The sequence below is a fragment of the Myotis davidii genome, unplaced genomic scaffold, assembly GCF_000327345.1.
Source record: "Myotis davidii unplaced genomic scaffold, ASM32734v1 scaffold227, whole genome shotgun sequence".
Taxonomy (NCBI): Eukaryota; Metazoa; Chordata; class Mammalia; order Chiroptera; family Vespertilionidae; genus Myotis; species Myotis davidii.
Window position 1 is genome coordinate 1,310,868 of NW_006298519.1, and position 19,093 is coordinate 1,329,960.

The 19,093-nt window shown below is 48.4% G+C and overlaps 1 protein-coding gene across 3 annotated transcripts in view; it reads left to right on the forward strand.

Annotated features, from left to right (window-relative positions):
* Window positions 1-12,179: 12,179 nt before the first annotated feature.
* KCNJ15 (potassium voltage-gated channel subfamily J member 15) overlaps window positions 12,180-19,093 on the forward strand; it is a 39,214-nt gene continuing 32,300 nt past the window's right edge. Inside the window, exon 1 of one of the 3 annotated variants that reach the window (XM_006774139.2) lies at window positions 12,180-12,477. The gene's annotated coding sequence lies outside the window, so the exon portion shown is untranslated. The remainder of the gene's footprint in view (window positions 12,478-19,093) is intronic. The other 2 variants (XM_006774138.2, XM_006774140.2) reach the window with 2 other exon arrangements.

The window sequence follows — 19,093 nt, forward strand, 5'->3', positions numbered from 1 at the left end:
TATAGAATGTGCATCTTTTATTTTCCGACAGTCACAGGGCAAGCCTTGCACTCGGTGCTCAATAATTGCTTGTTGAAAAGAACTTCCCCCCTGCCCCCCACTCCCCGGAGAGCTCCTCTTCTCCCTGAGCTTAGGAAGTTTGTTTCAAATGCTCCATTTTACAGAATCTGATCTCTGGGTCAAGGGCTGGGAGGCTTTATCTGACAAAGGCCAGATAGTAAATATTTCCAGCTCTACAGCTCTGTCATCTCAGCACGAAAACAGTCATAAACACTTTGTATACAAGTGGGCATGGCTGTGTTGCAAGGAACTTGAATTTACGGACACAGGTGCTGGGGGGCTATGGCCTGTGGGCTGTAGTTTGCTGGCCCCGTGTAGTTTGCTAGACCGTGACTGACATAACGTGACCATTCCTAGAGGCAGACTGTTTGGTTCTATTGCATTTCAGAAGTAGACATAAGCGATGTTTGGGCGTTAAAGGAGTTTTCATTTCGTTTCTATTGTTGTCCATTTGTTGCCTGAATAGAGACTTTGCTCAGCGACTCCCAAGCTTGAGTCCTCACTTCGTTTTTAGATCATCGAAAGCTTGACCCACTTTGGCATGTACTGAGACACTGCCTTTTCTTTTGTCTTCCTTTTTAAAACATGATATCCCCTCTTCGTGACCATCTTGTTTACATAAACTGAACCTGAGACAAAACTTCTAGCGCTGGCTTCCTAAGCTCTTTGTGGTTAAACTAGTTTCTTACCCACTAGATCAGGAGAGGAAAAGAAAGGACTGGACCAGATGAGGTGTGTTTGGAGGAGGGATCAATATGTAATATAAACCAGACTGTACTTCCCTGGTTCTCCCCAGGCCTAATCCCAAGTAATCCTTGGATCTGCGTTGTCTACAAGGGAGGACAAAGGGATGGACTTTGGTCCCTTAGTTGAGGGTCTAAAATTACCCAGCAAACAGAGAGGACCTCACATTTCAGGGCAGGCACAGAAACCCGACCTGCACAGGGCCTGAGGGGAGCCTGAGTGTAGAGCCACTGTCCTTCCTCTCTTGGAGGTTACCAAACCAACCTCCGCATGGGCGTGCCTTCCGTTTACCCACGCCCTGCCTACCGCCTGTGTCTGACCTGGAGGCGGCCGGAGATTGCGTCTAGGAGAACGGGTGACTCCCTGGCAGGAGCCACCCAGCACGCTCCGGTCTTCCGCTGTCTCCACTAAGTTCCAACCAGAAAGATCTCCATCACTGGTCCCGCCCCAGGCCCTGCTCACTCCGAGGTTCACTGTGACGGAGGGAAGTGGGGAAAAGGAGAACATTTTCCTTGGACTCCTGGAAAACTGTGTCTCATCCCAGGCCCTGGGGGCAAAGCACTGCAGCTAATGAGACAGTGGGGATCCGTCTTGTGGGAACGTTTAAGGTATTTGTTCTGCAGAACTAATGGGAAGCAGTAGGCACTTGGGACTAAGAACAGCCTCTTTTCTTCTTAATAAGAGGTCATCAGAGCAGCCAGCGTCGTGGACTGTGTGTAAGTCCTGAGGTCATTTGTGAGCAGACCAAAGGGCCAGCTAAGAGAATTGGACACATCCTGAGGCGGACGACCACATGGACGTTGTGGGTCTAAGATGCTCCTTTTGGGGTTGGTGACTCATGGGTGATGTGCAGAGAAAGGCACGGCCCTTCTGTGACCACAGGTTCCTATTGGCGCCATCATTACAGGGTCTGGAAACAGGAGGAGTTAAGAGGGGAGGCTCAGTGCGTAGAGGTGGGGGCTGGATACCTGGTTTGGAATCCAAGTTTCCCTCATCCTGATTTTGTTCCTAACATCCTCTCTCCATGTCCACCTCTGTGATTCTCAGCCTTGTCTTCATTCCAACCATCTCAGGACATTTCTCACTGACCTATTTTGCTTGGCATGATATTCTCAAGACCCATTCATGTTGTCACACTGGCAATATTTCATCCTTTCTGTGGCTGAGTAGTATTCTATTGTGTATGTTCACCCCACCTTCTTTATCCATTCACCTATTAAAGAACACTTTGGTTGATTACATGTCTTTGGCCGCCATGAATAATGCTGCAATGAATACAGGGGTACACATATCTTTGTGAATAAATGTTTTCAAGTTTTGGGAGTAAAACAAATAAGACAAATAAGCAAAAACTAATAGACACAGACAACAGTATGGTAGTTACCACAGGAAAAGAGGGGTTCGAGTCTGGGAACAGAAGGAGATTTGACTTTGGGTGGTGGGCACACAATGCAATATACAGTTGATGTAGAGTTGTACACTTGAAACCTGTATAACTTAATTAACCAATGTCAGCCTAATATGTTTAATAAAAACAAGACAAACTAACCAAAAAACAAATGATCTCAGGACTTAAACACAGGGTTGATGTCCAAGCCTCCCCCAGATGAAATACATCAGAATCACTTGATCATTTACAAAGTCTCTCTGGGTGATTCTGTGGCCGGAGTTGGGGTCCACACAGCTCTACTTTATTATTGTCACGAGGCTAAAACATCCCACCGGGAAGCAATAAGGCTACCAGTGGCCTCTGACTCCTTCACGGGGACCCTCCTCAGAAGGCTTCACCTTCTAAATAATTCCCTTCATGTTTTTAAAGACGATGAAAGGTATCTACGGTTGGAAATCCAACAGGACTCGGTTCTGATGCATGTGGTCATTTTGGCCATTACAGCCTTCTTCATGGCGTGGTCCATGAAGGCTCCTCCATGAACCCTGAGATGGCCCACAAGGGCTGTGAAGTCATGGGTGGCTGGAACACACAGTGATTCTCTGTGTGGACTTTGAAGTGAGACCAAGAGTTGAACCTCTGTGCTTCCAATCACTCACTATTTGAACTTGGACTTCATCAAAAAGCCTGGTTTTCTCACCTATGAAGTAGCAAAAACCAGCCTTATCTCATAGGCGTTGATGTGTTAGCACCATCATGAATGTATTAGCACCATTCAATGCTTCACAATCACTAAACCAGGCAGTGGGCAGAGAACACCTAAATCAAGTCCCCGGTCCACTGTGAGCCTTCAGCAAAGGGCAGCCATTACTGACAGAACTGCAGTACTAGTAAGTGGTGTGTCTGGGCCAGAGTTCCCACTCCTTGTTGTAGGCTCAAGGCGAAGAACCGAGCCCACTAATGAAGTCCTGATTTTCCTCGGAGCAGTGAGCTCACTAGTTTTCTTGTGTTGCCAAGTTCAATCAGACCCAGGAGTATTGGTTACTGCCGGCGGACGATGAAGACAGACATTTGGAGGCACCTCTCGGCAGATCCCGGGCCAACGCAAAACATTCCAGGGCTGCCTTCGATTTGCGTTGGGTTCCCAGCAGCTCCTGGGAGGGATGCGGATCTTTCCATGGTCCCCGCTATCTGCTGGGGTCACCAGACGACCGCTGCTGACCCGGAGGGAGTGTTTCTGAAATCTTGGTTGAAATCAAGGTTAACCATTTAGGCAAAGTGTGAATTTCTCTGATGCTCTATTTCAACTTGTTTTTTAAGAGGGAATGTACTACAAACAAGCAGAATTCAAACCTAATCTTAGGAGGTATATTATGTTTGAAGTTGCCCTGCATTATGGCTACAGTACTTGCTCCCTGGCGAGCCTGTGCGTGCGTGCGTGCGTGCGAGCGTGTGTGTGTGTGTGTGTGTGTGTGTGTGTGTGTGTGTGTGTCTATGTTAAAGGGACATGTGTTTACCCAGTTATCTACCAGACAGCAGTACCAGGCCCACTCTGCAAATTTAACATCTGGGATTTGCCATTCACAAGCAGTGTGTTTGAGAGCCAGACATGAACTTAGCCCTCCTGACAGGAGACTTTTAAAGTTGGAAGTCACCCTAGGCCTGAGTTTTAAGAAAAAGGCAAAGTTACAGAATAAAATCAGAAACTGAAGGATGCATGGGTGGGTGAGTGCATGGCTAGATTGATTTAATAAAACACAGGTGAGAAAAGAAAATGGTTATTCCGTAGAGTTGCGTTCTTGGTGGCCAACTGCAAAGCTAGCCTTCTGGCTGGAGGCTGGTGTGGCCGTGGTCACTTTTGTCCCAGCTTGTGCTGGGTCCCATGTTTTCCCGTGTTCCTCAGACACACACACGCTTCAGCATGCATAACTGTGGAAAGACGCTTCCCCTCACCTGCCACCCCCTCGCTGGAAGAAACCCAACACCTAACAAACACTAGAAAGACCCTTGCCGACGCAGGCTTCCCTCTTAACTAAGTTTTCATCTCTTGGGCTCAGTGAACTGACAAGTGCCATCGTCTCCACGCTGGGCCCAGGTTGACACAGCCCAAATGGCTGCCACAATTCAGGGCGAGTTTTCACTGGGTACTGTGGCCAGCGAGAGCCCATCCCCTGGCAAAACATGGCAAACAGCACACACTCCCGCCCTGTCTTTGCACTGCACACACCAGCAATTAATTATGAATGTATCTGATTCAAGGCCGGGCACTGCAAATGAACAGCAGGAGGGTGTCTGAGCAATGCCGACTGTTTGTTTAGGTTCTGTGACCAAGATGGGGGTAGATTCTCCTGCTCGATTGCTGGGAATAGTGAGTCCCGTAAAAGTCAAGAAACAAGCTCCCCTCAGTGGCGTTGACCTTGCAGCTTATCGCTGCGACCCCAGGCACTGCTTGGCTTCCCAGGAGCAATCAACTACGTTCTGTTTATTCACGGAACCTAAACTGTTTGACTACTCAAGTGGTTTGTGATAAAAGCAATAGAGGGAGACCCACAGTGGCCTAGACCTACCCTGCTGTCCTTGGGAGGAGCCATGGGACTGCTGGTGTCTGCAAGCCATTTGGAGCATTTTAAGGCAGCTCAGGTCTCCCTACAAGAACCAGTGCGAGCCCAGCAGACCTGGAGGGACCCAGGACCCGCCAGCCCCTCCCACAATTCAAACGCAGAGTGAGAAGGGAGAATCTGGGTATTAGGACGGAGATCGGCACATGACCGTGACCATTCCTGGCTGTGGGTTTAGGCAAAACCAGGAAGGATCCCGTCACAGTGGCAAGCAGGATGGGCAGGAAGAGTGTCCTGACGCTGGCCACCTGCGCTGTGGAACTCCACTCCGAATGCCCCCTTAACCTCGTGGGGCCAGCCACCTCCCACACCCTTCCTCAGCCACACTGCACAGGAGCTCCGAGAGGTAGAGTTCTCCTCGTCCACCCGTGCAAACACCAGTTCAGAGAAGACAGGGATTGGCCAGGTCGTGCAGCCGGTACACGGCCAGTCTCAAAGTGAAGCCATGCCTATCTGGGATGAAACATGCACACCCCCCCGCCCCTTATACTGTCCCCCTCACCAGAAAGAAATAATGAAATGCTCCACTGTTTTGAGGCAAGGGTTCCCTTTCAGGTTCATGCTTCCTGTGGGTCTGCATGCTGTGAAGTGGGAGTTGACTCACTAAGATAAACCATTCGGCAACTCGGAAAGCAAAACAACAACGTTTGCCCAGGAGATGGGCATGGATCGGAACTCATCATCATGGCACTCGGCGGGGCCGCATGCTCGCCTGGTGACCATCGTTCACTACTAACTGACCAAGCGCACTGCTGCCTCTTTGGGATCACGCTGCCTGAGTCCGCACAGATTTCCGAAGGGAGGCGCGTGAAGGCGGTGGTCAATGATTGCCAGGAGTTCCCCGGTGCAAGCAGTTTGGAGAAGAGCAAGTCCGAAGTCCACACTCGCTCCGGGTCAGGGTGACTGCAGTGGCAAGCCAAAGCTAGCGGGACAGAGCAGGGGCCAGAGACAGAAATGTTCTCCAGCATGTGGGGGAGAAAAAATGCACGTGCCCTGGGTGACATGGCCCCAGGGCTGCTCTCAAGGGGGAGAAGGAACATCCGGTGGCTCCATCCCCAGCCTTCCAGGGGGCGGCAAGCATCAGGGCTGTCAGGGGTGGTATGACTTTGGTTGCAGGAGCCCAGACTTGCCTCCTAATCAACCCTCTAGCTTTTGTTCTTCAGGCTGGACCATCAAGGAGAACAACAAAAAATGTACCCTTCCGCTGGCATGCTTTACCTTCTCTTAGTTCTGCTCGAGGCCCAGCAGCCTGGACCGCTGTACTTGGCAAGGTGATAGGCGATGACAGGACAAGAGAGACCGTGCACAGCTTTCCCTTTTTTTAAACATATTTTATTGATGTTTTACAGAGAAGAAGGGAGAGGGATAGAAAGAAACATCGATGAGAGAGAAACATCGATCAGCTGCCTCCTGCACACCCTCTACTGGGATGTGCCCACAACCAAGGTACATGCCCTTGACTGAAATCGAACCTGGGACCCTTCAGTCTGCAGGCTCTATCCACTGAGCCAAACCGGTTAGGGCAGCTTTCCCTCTTTTGTAATAAATTTGTGTCGCTTTGGGTTCACAGATGACCACTTTTGCAGCTTCTCCAGGCAGGGCTGCCAATTAGCCCCTCCCCTTGGCTAAGGTATTACTAGTAAAGAGTACAGTAGATGGGTGTATAGCTGAGGTTTTGAGTGCCCAGCACCCCCTTTCTTTTTTTAAAAAAATATATTTTATATATTTCTTTCTTTTTTTAAAATAGATTTTTTAAATATATATAATTAAATGTATTACTGATTTCAGAGAGGACGATAGAAGGAGAGAGAGATAGAAACATCAATGATGAGAGAGAATCATTGATCAGCTGCCTCCTGCATACCCCCTACTGGGGATTGAGCCAGCAACCCAGGCATGTGCCCCTGACTGGAATCGAATCTGGGACCCTTGAGTCTGTAGGCTGACACTCTATCCACTGAGACAAACCAGCTAGGGCCCAGCACTCTCTTTCTATGGTTACGCTGCATTCAGCATGAAGGGCTTGAGAATTTATCACGACTCAGCCAAGATCTTTCACTTCACATAATTTAGCCAGTTTTGAATTGCTCAGTTTTTCCACACTAACTAGGATATTTGGCAAAAGGTACAACTTTGCAATGGAAATGATCCCAAAGTAAAAAACCTAGTTGTTTACCCAGTTCTGCTAATAACGAATCCTGAGAAGTTTCCAAGGCTCTCCTTCTGTGTAGAAAGGGGGTGCTAATGCAAAATCGGGGTTTGGATGACATTTTTCTTTGTGGTTCTGAGGTAGAAATGACATGGATTCACAAAGAAGTTATTGAGATCATTACAAAGAAGGAAGTCCCAGCGTAATAATACCATTAAACACTAAAACAAATAAAGGGCAGGAAAACATACAATGTGCGTTCAATGGATTGTGCCCAAGGCCAGGTTTTGAACTTGAGAGAAGTGGGACAGAGACTGTACCTGTGCTCAGAGACCCAATTCTCACCACAAAAAAGGTCAGGACAAGTGAGGCTTGTGGGGTGAGGACACTTAGAGGGAACTGGGTGATGAAGGGGGGACCTGCACCCGCAGATAGAATCAGACGTGTTGCCTGTCCATTGAGATCACCAACCCAAAAAGCAAGATGCCCCATGGAGTCTGATTTTTTTAAAGCTGAAATATGTGCTTCACCACTAAGACCCAATCGCTAAAGTATGAAAACAGGGCATATTGTAGAATAATTCACTAAGCTTGTCTTCCCCATAGATCATTGGAATTATTCAGGGTGATAACAGCATTTTCCGTACTATTCCATTTCAAATATTCTAAATGTGGCTTTTGTATGATAGGCAGGGAAATTGTTGAGAAAGTGAATCCTGAGAGTTCTCACCACAAACAGATGTTTTTTCTTTTTTTTTCTTTTTCTTGTATCTATACAAGAAGATGGCTGCTACTGTGGTAATCATCTCACAGTACATGTAAATCAACCCATCACACTGTGCACCTTAAACTGATACAATGGTGTTTGTCAATCATTTCTCAATAAAACTGGAAACATAAAAATGATTACATATATAATACAAAGTACAAAAATAATTACATAAATAAAATAATTGCAGAGGTGCTTAAAAATAAATCAAAATAAACGTGGCTTTTGGAGTTTGGACTCCAGCTCAACCTACTGGGTGTGAAATAGTGAGTTTGGCCATCTGATGGGGACAGGGTCCCTGGCCACAGGTGTTACCCATAAAGCTCATTCAGAGTTGACAGCAGTAAGACTGAACTATTGCCACATCATTGAGATGGTTGGGCTCAGAACAGCGAGTGGGATCCCTCTGTTTGCTGTGGCCTGGCAGTGGCGCCTCTCCCCTTTAGATGTTGCTTTTCTATTCACTGTCCCAGGCTGTCATCTCCCTGTCACTGATGGGAATTTCCACAGAACAGCCCATTTAGTAAAAGTGGGTCTGCGTGTGTTTAACATACAGTGTAAGGTTGTTGTACAAACCACCAAGTCCCACCTGAATAAGGCAGAAGACCTGAGCCATTATGAAATTATCAACAACAATAACAAATTTTGAAGAAGAGCTTAAGAAGCCAACTACTCTTGTCACAGGGGTAGCAGTGAACAAACAAGGCCAAGAAAAGCTCTTCCCAGAAACCTAATGGGAAAGCTGGCCTTGTGGGTGAGCTTGCTTTTCAAAGTTTCCTAGACCTTGTGACAAGTCCAGTTCCTCCTGTTTGGCTAACAGAAAGCCTCTTGTTATGGGCCCTGGCCAGGTAGCTCAGCTGGTGAGAGAATCATCCTGATATGCCCATCACCCCTTCTACTCTTAGCAGAGCTGACTGGGCCAAGGGCACGGAAGCCCAGCTCCCTTCTCAAGATGCTGTTTTCACTCCAGAACTTCCCCCCCCCCACCCCCCCAGAGTCAGGCAGGGAATGGCCTTGGCCAACAATCGCACTCTTACTTGACTTCCTCCCTCCCTGACTTGCTTCCCTTACTGTCCTTCCAATTCCTCCAGAAGCACGTCTTTTATTAATTGCACATGAATGTTTGTCTCACCATCTGCTTCTAGAATATCTACTCCTGGAGGAGATTTCAACTCCATGGCTTCCTAACATAAGGTTCTCTCTGGACAGGCCAGAGGCAGGCAGGTCCCCGCCTCAAATGGACAACCTTCATTCTCATGGTTCACCTACCTTCCAGGGCGACATTTACACACCTCCAGGACAGGGATGGTGCGAGCAAACTGAAGGCAAATGACCAAATCCAGCCCGGCCTGTGGAGGATTCTTTAAGGTGGTGTGGATCATAGGAAGCTTTGATGACATTTTAAAAACTGACATACCCTCCCCCCGACACACCCACCCAATAGTTCTATCTCTAACCCAACCTAAGTAGATCTATTCAAAGGTAAAAATGTATTTTTATTCCCTCTCATCACACTTCAAAGCTTTTCATGTCTCGACTGAAGCCAAAATGAGATTGGACGCGCTACAGCATTTTCTTTTTTGGAAATGGTTCTTGGGAAATGGTTCCCTTGAAAAAGCTAGTTCTTGTCATCTTCTCTGCCCAGTTTTTAGACATCTTTTTAGAACTTTGGGTAAAAATCCAGACTTTGGATGTATGTTCTATTTAAATTGGACACGTGCAAGAACTTTGCTTGCAATTAATTGGGAGGAAAGAAAGAAGGAAGGGAAGAAAGAAAGAAAGAAAGAAAGAAGAAAGGTGATTTACTGAATAGCCATTCATATTTGTTTTTTATTTTAGGCCACAAGACCAATAAGATTGACCATCTTCAGTTACAAAATGATTAACTGGGTATGTGAAGTAATATTGTATGGTGGATCCCAGACCCTACTCCTTAGCTTCAGGTTGTGAAGTAAATGAGTTCAAGATTAAGAAACACAATATTTTTTGTTAAGATTATTGTCTTATTTCCCTTATTAGCCCCAAAATTTCCAGAAATACTTTGATCATTCAATTATTAAAACATGTAAAATAAATTCTGTCTTCAGTGACTGAAATCTCATAGATGTGTAGATGCTTATTCTAGAACGTTCCCACTCACCTCTCCACACTTTAATCACACATTTATATGCCTCTCCTTTTGTGAGTTCTGTCAGATCGCAACCTCAATGTCTAATTTTTAATATCTCCAAATGAAAAAGAATGAAAACAGGCACACATCACCAAACTGAAGAATATTGGCTTAACATTTAAATTATTTCATGGATTCATATTCCTTTGGACTCATTTTCTTCTTTCATCACTTTTAAGACTGTTATGAATGGATGCGAGCTCTACTATGCATGGTCCTGCAAGAAATAAAACTTTCCAGCATATTAGAGCATGATTATAATTCATGTCGTGTATTACTTGATACTCAAAGGAATCTACACATGCATATGTATTCCCGCAATAGACTAATTTGAGAAAAATGTGGCCTAATGAAAAGTGCATGGCCTGCGAGTGAGAAAAGCTGCGTGGAGCCTCCATCCACCTCCTTCCAGCTCTGTAACTTTGAGCAAATCACTTGCCCTCTCTGGTTTTCACTTTCATTCCCTTGAAATGCAGCTAATCATGCCTTTTGGGCCTGAGCATAAAATTAAAAACATTATTGAAAGAGCTTTATAGATGGAGAGAGAGTACTCAAGTGTTAGTTTACTAATTAAAGGAGGGACTGCAAATACGAATTAAAACTAAGAAGATAAGAATGAAGATTCAACCGCAATAACAAATTATACCCTCCATTGATAACCTTTTATCAATCTACTTGACAAGTGTATTTTGGGGGGGACTGTGTGGTGTCAGATGTCCCTCGAAGGTCACAGAGTGAGGTGCAGTGGTGCTCCGAAGTGGGACACAGAGTCAAGTCAGCACAATTTAGACAGTGCTAAGCACCATCCAGAGGAGAGGGAGTGTTGAGACACAGAGTTGGATGGGATGATATGAAGGGTGGACCTTAAGAATGATGTCCTGGGGGGACAGGTACCATTTGGGCTAAGACCTGAGCAGTGATAACGGACCAGGCGGATGAATGAAGACCTGAGGATATTCCAGGCAGAGGGAACAGCCTGTGCAAATCCCCTGAGGTGGGACATGCTCAGAGTCTGAGTTCTGGGTTTTCCCTTTTCATTTTGCGTGGCTTCTTCAGTCTCTCCAGCCCTGACATTGCTGGGGAGTCACCGTTTCTCTCCGGCTGAAGAGGAAACCCTTGCTTCAGGGGAAAGAGAAGAGCCAAAAGGAAGGACACTGGCTCGCGCTCCCTCTGGGGAAGCGGGGAAAAGGAATGACCGCGGTCAGGGCTTTGGGTCAAGGGAGAGGGGAGGAGAAATGAGGAGGCCTTACACCTTGCCCCCCAGGTCCCAGAACTCAGGGGAGGCGATCTCTCCTCTGATTCCAATAAAGCATGTCACCCACTATTCTCTCCAACTTAAAGCAGCCTTGTCCACCTGGCCCAGGTGCCTGTGTAGGGGACATGTGAGCGTCCACTCGGAGTTGACCTTGCACCAGGGCAGGAATCTCATGGCGAAAGTGCCCGCGGGGAAGTCATCCTCTCTCAGAATCTACCAGGGTCTCCACGTGCTCTGGCCCTGGGAAGTGGTTGCCCACATGGGCCCGGCCTCCCTCCCTCGGCAGGAAGAAGACACACATCTGCGTCCAAGGAGGAAGCTCTCTGCCTCCGCTCCCTGAGACGGGAGACGCCCCCTCAGCCTCCTGCTTTGAGGGTGGACTTCTGCCCATTTCTCACGAAAGTGCCAGACTCTGTGCATAGATGCTGGACACGAGATTCCAACCCGGGTGCCCAAACCCAGTTTCTAAGCTCCAGAAGAACCCACCTTGACCCACATCTATCCAACTTCTTGACACTTTCCCATCAAGGAAAACAGCCTATAGGAAAAATCAACATGGCCATGGAGGATTGTGCTAAGAAACACCGAGTTTCCCCCTGTGCCATTGTGTAGATTCCTATTTGGTGTGTGTATTATCTGCATGGGTTTGTCTTGACTTCTCCTGTGGGCAGGGTTCATTGTCACTCTTCATTTGGAGTGGGGAGAGCAGGAAGGGAGAGAGAACTTGGGGTAAAGGGGAGTTAGTTAGAAAAAATCATCTGCTTATTTACTTATAGTTTATTTAGGCAAAGGGACCTTAAAAAGCCTTTGAGGAGAATGGCTGAAACTTCTTCAAAGAATAACTGGTGTTCTTTAAAAGGGCATAGTGTTCTTTTACACAGGTGTCTGCAAAGCTGAAGCAGGGTGTCCATTAGCATTCTCTCCTGGTCTGTAGATTTCCTTAAGACACACTGCTGACATCATGGTCTCTCTCTCTCTCTCTCTCTCTCCCCCTCACTTTTTTTCTTTCCCTTCCTCCCTCCCTCCTTGGCCCTCCCTCCCTCCGCCCAGTCTCTTCCAATCTCTTTCTTTCTCTCTTCAGCTCCTCCAGGTAAACCCTACTCAAGCTTGTACCAACTTGTTTTTGACTGACAGGGAGCAAGGAGAGCTGTCTTCATTCCGAGGGAACCCGAACACCTATGCTCCCAAGGCGACCTGCCCAGACAGCAGCTCACCTCCCGCCAGGAGGGTGCCTCGCAGCCCTTGCAGGTAAGGGGCAGGCGGGGGTCAGACCCGGAGCCCACAGCCTGTGGGAGCGAGCTCGGGAACACGGCCCTTCTCAAGGTAATGGAAGAGTGGGGTTCTTTTCAAACTCCCTGGAATCATTCAAGACGGCCAAGCTTATCTGCGGGAATTTACAAGTGCTGTTTGCATGTGGAAAACGGGTTCTTACTTAACGATGGGGCAAAAAAAAGTGCTTCATTCTTGCCTGTGAAACAGTATCCAGATGTTGTCTTGTTTTTTGCGAGTGTAAGTGAGCTCGATGAGGGGGAAGCACTGCTCCGACTTCTCTGTCTGTGTGGGTCTCTCCTGCTGTCTGTCAGGTCAGGGCGAGTGTGTTACTGATTCTCAGAGATTAGAGAGCTCTTGTGGTCGTTCCCCGGCTCTGATTTCTCCTTGGTCGGTGGAGAAATCAGTTGAGGTTGCCGTAAGGCGAAACCTCACTGGACTAGTTAAAAGTCGGCTACCTATCCTTACAAGAAAGAGTTATGTAAGTTTTCCGTGGTAGGTGTAAGGAATGTAAACAGTTCTGACTTTGCAAACTTTCAGAGCCTTGCCCACGGCCGACCCCTACATAATGCGCTTTATCGTCTGGGTATGATTTCGCGTGCCTCCCGACCCTGCTCGGCTAATCAGTGTTACACGGGGTGAAATTTCCACATTCCTCCCGAGAAACTAGTTTGTTTTAATCTCCTCCCTGCACTTCCGCGTTTAGCTGCCTGGAGGAAATAAGAGTTTGTTGTTCAATGGATGTTTCTTGACCTCACAATCGCTTCTCAGTCCCAGGTTCAGGCACTTACAACACACGCAGTATTTCACTTGGGAAAACGAAAGACCCAAGTTGGTCCCGCTCCATTCAAACACTAAGATTTATTTCTTCTGCTCGGAAAATACTTTACCCTTTCTTTTTTTCTCTTGACCTAAAGGAAGGACTTTGAAAAACATTATAAGTGATGCTTAAAGTTCTTTTTTTGAAATCTGAAAATCACACTCACACACAGAACCAGGTGCTGTCCCAGGCTGTCTACGCTGGTGAATGTTTAAGCAAATGTGTAATGAGCGACACTAGCCTTGGGTGGAAACCTCTCTCCATTGAAAACTGTCCTAGGCATCCAAAGAAAAGAGTCACATTCACCGACAATGCCTTTGCAATGCCATCCCTTTATGAAAACGAGACACCGGGAGACTTCCATGTGAACAACAAAGCACTTACCTCGCCCTCAGCTCCCGGCTGTGTTTTCCCGGCTTTATTTTAGCAGACTTCCTCCCGCCTAGCTGCGAATATAATAAATTACCCGAGGGAGAGGCGACCCAGAGGTCATGTGGCCAGTCTTCACAAAAGGGTAGGCGGTGGAGGAGTTTCACCAAATTGCCAGTAGCCATATCTCAGACGTGCTCACGGAGTCACGGAGCTGACGTTTCTTCTCCGAGTTAAACAAACGCGTACACCGTTGGGGATTTTATAGACATAGACCCCGTTGAATTCTGTGATTCTGGTTGCTTAAGGAAAACACATTTTTAAAAAGTCCTCCCACCCTCTTACCACTCCTGCCTCCCTCCAACACTTGTGGTCATCTTAGAGAAAGTGCTATTTCCCCAATTTCCGCCTTTCACACTTCTAACCGGTGTGGACAGCCCTGCTTGAGGGGGGAGGGGAGTGGGAGGGGAGGGCGAGCGAGACCCCAGCCTTCCCACTTCACCGTCCCGGAGAGCCAACAAAAGCAGGTCACTGGCTGCATTGCATGGGGCTCAGCACACGCCTGTGAGGAGGAGGCTGCAAAGGCTGCACAGTCTCGTCTCGGTGCATGTGTGCATGTGTGCGTGTGTGTGTGTGTGTGTGTGTGTGTGTGTGTGTGTGTGATTATATACCTAAATGACAACAACATGCTTGGTGCAAGGAGAACCACCGAGGTGTGGCTCGGCGCTGCACAGAGGCCAGCGTTTCGGACTTAATCAGTAAATGTCAAGCGGTTGACATCTCCTTTCCTGCCGCACCCCCTCCCCTCTGTTCGGCAGAGCAGCTGGCTTCCTCTCACACGTGGCTTCAGAAGCCAGGGCTGTGTGTAGACTTGCCCGGTGAACCCATCAGAGTCTCAGGACCCCGCAGAACAAGCCCCGGGCCCCGCACAGCTGTGATGGCCCCTGGGAACCCTGGGTCGAGGCAGCGCAACCTCTCCAATAGCTTCCCTCCGCACTCATTTAGAAGTAACTCAGCTACTGCCTTTTCTCCACAACTCGAGTGCATCCCAGCAGAGTACATCGGTGTCTCCAAATGTGTTGTTTCAATTCTTCTTTGAAGTGGTAATAACTCTGCTCTGGAGAGAGTCAGGAAGCTCTGGCAGGTTAACATTGCTGCTGTGTGTGCAGAGGGGAGTGTGCTGCTTATGGAGGGAAGTGCAGGATGAGGGTCAGGCTGGGGTTCTTCGCCCCCCTCCCTCCTGCCTGCCTTTCCCCTCCAGGCAGACTGCCACCTTGGGGTGGGGCTTCTGGTGCCCTTGGAGGGTGGGCTGTGTAGCAGGGCTGGGCACCGGGACAAAAAAGGAGCACAGGGAGCCAAGGGGGGTTCACTGGGTGTGTGCCCCTCAAGGATGCTGTGCCATGGGAGGACACAGATCTGACCCAGCACCCCTGGTTCTCTGCTGCCACTCGGGCTGCTTCCTGGAGCAGGTTATCCAGACCTGGAGGGGTTTGTGGCCTGAAGGGCCAGGCCTCCCCCAAGGACAGGAGCACAGGGAAGACTGCCCCCTGCTTGGAAAGGGAGAACAGAGGGTGTAGAGGGAGAGAAGACAGCATATCATCTTTTTATAAATAAGCTAGAGGCCCAGTGCACGAATTCATGCACAGGAAGGGTTGGCTGGCCCACCCTGATAGGGGCCCATCGGGCCTGGCTGATGGGGGGGAGGGGCCACAGGCAGTTGGCCGGCCAGCCCTGCCCCCAATCGGGGTGTTGGGGGCCAATCAGGAGCAGGGACAGCTGGGAGGAGGGGCTGAGGCTGGCCGGGGGTGGGGAGCTGATGGGGGCCCAGATCAGGCTGGTTGGCTGCTGCAGTGCACATCATAGCCACAGGTCGTTCCAGTTGTTCCCCCATTCTGGTTGCTGGGCTTTTATATATAGAGATATTTTTTAAATTGATTTCAGAGAGGAAAGGAGAGGGAGAGAGAGAGAGAAACATCAATGATGACAGAGAATCATTGATCGGCTGCCTCCTGCATGCCTCACACTGGGATCAAGCCTGCAACCCGGGCATGTGCCCTTGGACTGGTATTGAACCTGGGACCCTTCAGTCCATAGGCTGATGCTCTATCCACTGAGCCAAACCAGCCAGGGCTAGTATATAATCTTAAAAATCAGGGTCTGGGGTAGTTTTATTTGCTAAGTATTATTTGGTTGAGTTGAAAGAGAAAAAAAAGAGCAGACAGACATCCTGATAAAGACAAGGCAAGAAGTAGTTGTGGAGGAGGTACTGTTTGCTCTGCAAAGCGCGCCTGGGCTCACCCAGATGGCATCGTGGTCCTCTCACTCACTGTGACGCAGCGGAGTCCACACAGAACCCCTCACCACGTCCCAGGGCTTTTTAGTCAAACAGACTCTGCTCATTTCATGAAGAAAGCTCCGTGCTCTGGAGGACTCTGTGCCTCATTGCTTCCCCGAACATTGTGCCTCCCTGGGGGGTCGGGAAACCCAAGGTTGCTGCAGTCCTGAGAGCCTCTTTTGCATGCAGTCTAGTGCCTGAATGCGGTCTGTGCTTCTAGACCTAAAAGCCTCCAGTACAAAATTCCAGGGATTTTTGCCATGGGATGAGATGAACCAGGGTTGCCTGCTCATGCTCACTGCACCAGAAGGTGAGCGGGAAGAAGAGCGAGGTGCATGATTTTTTGGTGCAAAAACATGCGTGGTAGGAAGCAACAAAGAGTGAGTCTGTGCTGCCTCCGGACGGAGGGCCTAGAGGGAACGTGGGAATGAATTCGCCGCAGAGTAAGTTCTGTTTAGTTCTCCCTGCAGGACAAATTCAGAGCAATCCACAGGTGCCTGTCCACATTGAGCAGGGCCAGCAGCTCCTCCTCAGAGCTGCCCTGGCCCTCACACCCCCATCCAGGGTCCCGAGTTCAGGGAAATGACATCCTGGAACCAACCATGTCCCTGAGATGACAGATCACATTAGTCCTCAGAGTTAGAAGGGGTCCTCAGAGTACAAAGGAGCAGGCTCGGAGGGCACACCCACAGTCAGGGTCCTATTCCCAGGGGCTGCTGAGGACCCCGGAGTGGGGTTTGGGTTGCAACCCACATCCTGTTTCAGGAGAAGTTGCCTGGGTTCCGGCTGAAATTCTCGTGTGCTTCTCCAGTGCCAGCGGCACCAGAGGCTGAGCAAGGTTTGGTGAAGCTTGCCCCGGCTGGTTTGGCTCAGTGGATAGAGCATCGACCTGTGGTCCAAAGCGTCCCGGGATCAATTCTGGTCAAGGGCACCTACCTCAGTTGCAGGCTCCTTCCCAGCCCGGGCCCTGGCTGAGGCATGTGTAGGAGGCAACCAATCGATGTGTTTCTCTCACATCGATGTTCCTCTTGGCCTTTCCCTCTCTCTTCCACACTCCCTAAAAATCAATAAAAAAATAGCCTTGGGTGAGGATTTAAAAAACCACAACACACATTTGATGGAGCTTGAAGGTTATCCTGTTACAGAAAAACCGGAGGAGAACCAAGCAATGCTTACAGCAGTGGTTCTCAACCTGTGGGTCGCGACCCCTTTGGTGGTTGAACGACCCTTTCACAGGGGTCGCCTAAGACCATCCTGCATATCAGATATTTACATGATGATTCATAACCGTAGCAACAGTACAGTTATGAAGTAGCAACGAAAATAATTTTATGGTTGGGTCACAACATGAGGAACTGTATTTAAAGGGCCAGAAGGTTGAGAGCCACTGGTTTAGAGAGATGGAGTTATGTTTATTATTTTGCGCAGGGCCAGAGGAAAATGTCTCTCAAATTCTGGGTGAAATCACACAGGAAGTTTCCCGTATTTATACCATTCCACCTTCTTTGTCTCCCAAATATGGAGTTTTTCCGGTTCCCTTTGCAAGTTCTTAAAGGGCCCTATGTGCTGGGGCTTTGAGACCTCAACCAAAGGCTTGGCCTGACGCCAGCACTGATAACTTCACCTGGAGAAGGTTTAATGGCCTCTCTGAAACGGGAGTAGTCTTATTTTCCTTATTATTTAAGCCAGCAAGCATTTACAGAAGCCAGAAATAGCAGCACTAAAATTTCAAACAGCAGTTTTTATATAAGATGGATGCTTCAATCCAGCTTGGGGTCCCTCTTCAAGAAAAATTGTGACTATGAAATGAGGCACAAAGCTGTGGAGAGGGTGGAAGCAAGTGCAGCATGAGTTTCATCGACCTCATGACAAGCCCACACTGAGTCATACATCGTAAAGGCCCGTACTTGTCTCTTGAAGCGATGGTTGAACTAATGGATATAAATTTTAGCTGCTCACTGCCCTCTGAGTAACTGAGAAATGATCGGCAAAGATGCCAAATAATCATGCTGCTACATATCTAGTGACCAGTGAGGCTATGTGGGAAATCGATCCGGGCAACATCTAGAACGTTTCCTGTGTCATTGGCACGTTGCCGCGAGATGTAGACCTTCCTGCATGTGGCTGACCTTTTGGGTCATAACCAGGCCAAGGGTCAGATGCTATGAAAGCTCTGTGTCTCCTGCAGCTGGGGGTGTGGGCTCGAAAATGAATGCCCCAGCGTTTCCATGCAAAAAGGCCCTGTTAGAACTCGAAGAACAACTGGCTAGCCATGAGCCTCGAACTTACAATGATTCCAATTGCACGAAGCACAAGCTTCTCCTGTCCCTGGAGGCGAGCCCCAGTGAAATCTCTGGTATCTGGCAAGAGACAGCCCCTTCTTCCTCTGCCCCTGCCGCTGCTGTTTCCAGTCCCGATGGCCGCTGAGGGTGTCCTTTCCCGGGAAGAATGTTTGCTAACCTCGTGCCTACCGGGCACATCACGCTGTCACGCAGCCATGCTTACCTCGTGCCTACCGTGCACATCGTGCTGTCACGCAGCCATGCTTACGTCTTCAAATATTTGCCGACTGATAGCGTGCTCCCTCCACGTCCTGTTTGCCAAAGAGCACAGCCGGCTCCCCCCTCTGGCTTCTCACTTCCCCAGTTGCCCTCTGTGTCTATTCCTGCCCCTTGAGGACACATTTGAAGTTTACCTTCTGCTTAGAAACATCATGGAATTTGGCATCATCCATTGTCTTCCTAACAACCCCATCCCCACACACCTGCTGGGAGTTAAGGAAGCTTCGAGAACACCTTGCTCCTTTGTCTCAAATTCTCTAAATACCAAGGAATGAGGACCCACCCTGACTGCTTCACATTTTTAAAAGTCCAGGAAAGAATTTGTATATAAACAGACACATATTTACAAGTGCGGCATGGGTGGGTATTCACCATCATGAAACCGACTGTGTATGTGTAGCGAGACTATCTCAGTGTCAACAATGGCACAACACAATGGTGCTTTATTTGTTTAATACATTTAATATTTTGTTTAATACATTTTAAATCTACAGTTTCCACCTAAGATTCTTATTAAAGATTAAGTGTCCTCCAAAATTCTCCTCTAAACAGTGTTTTTTTAAAAAGTTCTGTCATGGTGACATT